Consider the following 6,000-nt stretch of genomic DNA (forward strand, 5'->3'; position numbering starts at 1 on the left):
CTACTTTATAGTAATGTGCTGCCATCTAATCTCAAATTTAAAAGCGACTCTTGTGGTGATGATGAAATTTAAATAAAAAAAAACTATATTCTTTATTCCGCTCAGTTCCTTATAAACAAAGCTCATAAACTGAACTGGGTATTTAAACTCAAAGTTCGGTTATTTTATTTGAGCATAAGGAGACGTCCAAAAACAAAGTACCTTCTAATGAGCAGACGACATACGGTTTGTTCGGTTCCCTACAAGCTAAGCTCACAAACAGAACTGAAAGTTCGAACTGCCAGTTCAGTAATTTTGGCAGGACACAAGGAGACGCCCAAAACTAGTAACCTAGAGAGAAAAGCAGACGACAGAGATTATGTTAAAGGAGGGAGCATCCAGCCACCGCGACGGCAGCGACATCAAATGCAAGAAAATTAAGTGATTCGGTGAAAACAAAGTTCCCGCCCGGCAATTTGTCCATAGAAATGTACAGATGTTCGGTCTCTAAATATTGGGTTTTAAAGATTAAAAAAAGGAATATAGAACTCATCTAAAGGTGAAAAAAGATTAAATTATTTATTTCATTAAAATATACCGGAATAATTTTTTTCATTAATGTGGAATAATTTCTATCATCATTTCTGGAATTTTCCTTCATTATTTCTTGAATATTCTATCATTAATTCTAGAATTATTTCCTTTATTAATTATTATTACTTTCACTAATGCTGAAATCATTTCTTTCATTAATGCTGAAATCATTTCTTTCATTAATGCTGAAATTGTTTCTTTCACTAATGCTGAAGTCATTTCTTTCATTAATGCTGAAATCATTTCTTTCATTAATGCTGAAATTATTTCTTTCATTAATGCAGAAATTATTTCTTTCATTAATGCTGAAATAATTTCTTTCATTAATGCTGAAATTATTTCTTTCATTAATGCAGAAATTATTTCTTTCATTAATGCTGAAATCATTTCTTTCATTAATGCTGAAATTATTTCTTTCATTAATGCAGAAATTATTTCTTTCATTAATGCTGAAATCATTTCTTTTATTAATGCTGAAATTGTTTCTTTCACTAATGCTGAAGTCATTTCTTTCATTAATGCTGAAATTATTTCTTTCATTAATGCAGAAATTATTTCTTTCATTAATGCTGAAATCATTTCTTTCATTAATGCTGAAATTATTTCTTTCATTAATGCAGAAATTATTTCTTTCATTAATGCTGAAATCATTTCTTTCATTAATGCTGAAATTATTTCTTTCATTAATGCAGAAATTATTTCTTTCATTAATGCTGAAATCATTTCTTTCATTAATGCTGAAATTATTTCTTTCATTAATGCAGAAATTATTTCTTTCATTAATGCTGAAATCATTTCTTTCATTAATGCTGAAATTATTTCTTTCATTAATGCTGAAATTATTTCTTTCATTAATGCAGAAATTATTTCTTTCATTAATGCTGAAATCATTTCTTTCATTAATGCTGAAATTATTTCTTTCCTTCATTCTGGAATTATCTTTCATTAATTTTATTATTATCCCTTTCATTAATTTTGGAATTATCTCGTCGATGCTGAAATTATTTTTTCATTTATTGTTTTAAACTCCTACTTATGCCATAAGAAAATAACAGGGGATCGTGTTTGTTTTCACCGAGTCACGTGATGTTCCGACGAAAGGTGCTGGGTGGGGGGGGGGGGGCACAGTTCTCAGCACTGCCAAGGCGGAGACCGCTGACGTCATAATATCTCTGGAGGCTTGATTTATATGCTGTTGGTGCTGCCATCTAATCTCGAAATTTCAGGCAACTCATGTGATGATGAAAGAGAGATTTTTTTTATGAGACGAAAATTTTGGTAACAAAAATTGTACATTTGCAATAATCGATTTTAAGTAGAAAAAATAATTATTTCTTTCCACAAAAACATTCGGACAATATGGATGATCGAACAAATAAGTGAAAACACGGATTATGTGGTCTTCAGATAGGGTTACCAGATTCAAACTGAAAAAAGAGAACGCCTGGTGCGAACTTTAGGCAGTGCTTAACGCATGCTTCCCCCTCCCCGGGCCGTGCCCGAAGGGCCTCAAGAGAAGAGTTGCCTCAGAAAAACGAGACGTAGTTGTGTTTCTCGAGAATTTTTCAGGTAGGGCCTCCAAATCCCTTGACTATATGATGCTATGCGGCTATATGATATAAATCCATGGGCCTATGATGCTATTACAACGATCCTGCCTGTCAGCCCCACCCTTGTGGGGGTCATGGAATTCCAATACTTGATTCTTTTATTATCGAACTGAACTTATCTAATTGCAACGTATATTTAATAAAGAGATGATGAAGTGCTTTAAAAGTATGACAAAATTTTATGACTGTTCAATATGATTCGAGCGACGATGAAGTGTCAGCAGGTGGACCATGCGCTAATTATTATTAATAATTTATGAATTTTGTAAAATTAATTTAAATGTCATTCTCTCTCAATGGATCGTGTTTGATTACGATCCAGACAATCAACGCGTTCCTGAAATAATCAAAAAAAAATTAGTGTAATAGAATGCGTTCTCTTTGTGAAAAAAAAATTCCCCTTCAAGATTTACGTTCATAACTCGAAAAGTTTGTAGGTCGGGGAGTAACTACATAAAATTTTTTAGAGGGAGCCACAAAAATTATTTTTGCATTGGGCCGCAAAATTCTCCTAAGCTCGGATCTGTCTCCGATTTTTGAATTTAAATATCTCAGGGAATAATGCAGTTAAAAACATGTAATTTGTTTGTTGGGCTCAGAAAAGAAAGAGCAATAACTGTCTGATTGGAAGTTAGAAGACGGGGGGGGGGGGATATCGTTTAAAAAATTTAAATTTTTTGATTTTGTGTACACTGTATTTTCATCCTCAAAACTCGTACATAGTCATTTCTGGTCACATTTTGGGAATTTTCAAAATTATAACCATACCCCTACGACGAACGGTTGATGAATAAAGGCTGTACCAACACTCCAAGGAGAAACCATTGACTCTTAGAATGGCCATAATATTACCAATAAGCCCCGTTCACATGTGCAAGATTGGGGGTCGCTTTGGTGGTAATTACCGGCATGACAACTTTTTTTCCCCTCGTAGGGAAGAAAAAGGTGGGAGAGAAGCTCATCAAATAAAAGCCCATCTTTCTTGGGGTGGATTGGAGGTCGACACCGACCTTCTCTCCCATAATCCTTTGCGCCGCGAAAACTGCTATAAGCTCCTTCGTCAACCATCTTGAATCAATCACTTCCGTTCAACCTACGTAACCAGTGATGACTTCCGGAAAGAAGATGGGGGATTACCGGCATAAACTTAACGTCATGTGAACGGAATGTTTGTAGCGAAAATCCCCGTTACCGGGAACTTCCCGGGATGTTTTATTGTACATGTGAACGCGGCTATAGGCAGGGCCGCAACTAGTGGGGGGGGGGGGCAGGCGAGTCTGTTGCCCCGGGCGCATTACAAAACGGGGCGCAAATTTAACCATTCAACCTACCCTTCAGCATTACGGGGGGGGGGTGCCTAAATGAGTAGTTGCCCCGGCTAACCTAGTATTCAGTTGCGGCCCTGCCAGTAGGTATATTATTTCTGACGATTCACCGTTATATATTGGGTATTTTTTCTTTTTAGATACATTCTCAAGTTTGTAATTCACACCTGGTAGCATTTCTATTACTTCTATAGATCAAACTATACAGTTGATCCACTAATAACACACAAAAATCCATGTCCTTATTCTGTAGAACTTGGTTTAATGCATGGGCCCATCTGGGAACTTCTGGCACCGTGGTGCCAAGTGACAATTAGATTTGGTTCCGATTTTCAAGAGTAAATATGCAAATATGTAGGTAGGAATTAATAGGTGGTTAATCCGGCCCTGACTGCGTACATGATTTCTCTGGAATGAATGTTTCAAACAAATATTTAAAATTTTTTCACACGTATTTTAGTTCATTTTTTCAAATTCATAGTAGGACTACAACATGAACCTATATCGTTGATACATGTATTATTGGTGAACATGATGTGAAAGGTTCAACTTTTCAACTGTCGATTCATTTGTGTGGCTACTCCCTCATTACTACTTTTATGAAGAGAATAAAATTAATAAAACTGCTTGCTACCACTTTTTGTGATTTTTATCACTATAAGTGTATATACTTCAGACAATTTTTGAATAACTATCTTCTAATGGAAAAACGGGTGGGTGGGGGGGGGGAGTAGAAAACTATTCACGTTCGCTAGAGGGGCCACAGGAATGATAAATGGTTGAAAGGGGGCCATGGACAAAAAAAGGTTGAGAACCACTGTATTAGAAGGACCACGGCAAATACACTGTATTCGTCACGAGATATCCGTAGCAGAATGACACGATAATCATGTCCCATTTATCGGGAGATGCTCATAGTAGAAGGACCACGACAATATCTATTCATTACGAGATGTCCATAACGAGAGCCATGACCCATTTATCCCGAGATGTATAGTAGAAGGACCACGGCAACCACGCTCTATTCATCACAAATTATCCGTGGCAGTGTCGTTTTAAGGCATGGGCCCACCCGGGCACGGCCAGGGGGGGGCCTCAAGAAAAGAGGGCCTCACAAAAATGAGATTCGGTCGAAACTTTCGAAAATTCGCCTAGTAGGACTCAGAAAAATCGTTTGGCCCGGGGGCCCCCCGTCATGATCTTAAGACGGTTCTGATCCGTAGCAGAAAGACCACGATAATCGTATCCCATTTATTGGCAGATGTTCATAGTAGAAGGACCACGGCAACCACACTCCATTCATCACGAGATATCCGTAGCAGTAAGACCACGAGAACCATCACCCATTTATCACGAGATGTACGTAGTAGAAGGACCATGGTAACCATGCTCTATTCATTATGAGATGTCCATACCAGGTGGAGCACGATAACTTTACTCTTATATTCATCCCGAGTTGCACGTAGCACAGGGACCACCAGAACCATACTGTATTCATCGAGATAAGTGTTATATAAGTTATAATTTATATTCCTCCCATAGAAGGAGGAGGACCACGAGAACCATGCCCCCCATTTATCACGGGATTTGTTACGCTAAGGCCGGCTTAAGCGAGGGTGCACCCCTTGCGGCAGGTTGTTAGGAGCGCCATCTTGGGCCAAAAAAATTTTAAAATTTCCAACAGTAAAAATTCGCATGAGTCACGTTAACAACGAAGGTGCTTGCCCGGCCCCTGAAGCCATGGCCCCCACATACGGGGGGGGGGGCTGACAGGGCTCTAGACCTGGGGCCCGGGACGGTTATCACTTTTTTCTGCTTTTTCACGCTATAAACTAACTACAGAAGGGGCCTGTTAAAAGTCTGGCCCAGGGACCCCGCAAAAGATCAAAGCCTAGAGGCCCCACTACAGGATGTGGGGCCATGCCTGAAGCATCAGAAACGAATTTGAAATAAAGTTCTTTATAAAAATCGCCTCGTTTATATACATCTTTACAGGATAAGTGTAAGTAATGATGGCTCATTAGTCAGGACCGTCATTTGGGGGAGGGGGGGTGCCCCCCCCCCTGGCTTTCGAAAATACACTAAAAATGGTATATATATATGCGTACATTGTGTACATGCTCTCTTTGACCCCCCTGGAAAAAGTTGATATGACGGCCCTGCCATTAGTAAGTGCTTTTTTGTGGATTATCCGGTATAATCAAGAATGGTAAAGTAACGAGAGAGAAAAAGACAACAGCTCTGCTGCAAAAGCACATTTTATTCAAAAGTAAGTGGGATGTATGGTCAGGCATATTTTCTTTGTGGAGAATTGTGTGCGGCTTTCTCCTAAAGACAAAATAGGTTTATCCCAAAGTCTCCTAGGATACGGCTCTGTCAGCTTCTCACCTGATCTTTGCTTCACATTGTAACCCCTCGCGCGCGCTCTATATTATTCTTACTCTGTGGTTTTGTGTCCAAATTGGCTATTTGTCGTAATTTGCTGATATTTG

Source organism: Pholcus phalangioides, unplaced genomic scaffold (assembly GCF_987345545.1).
Source record: "Pholcus phalangioides strain wild (caught in Gottingen) unplaced genomic scaffold, Ppha-v1.0 ptg000032l_1, whole genome shotgun sequence".
In the NCBI taxonomy this organism is placed as follows: Eukaryota; Metazoa; Arthropoda; class Arachnida; order Araneae; family Pholcidae; genus Pholcus; species Pholcus phalangioides.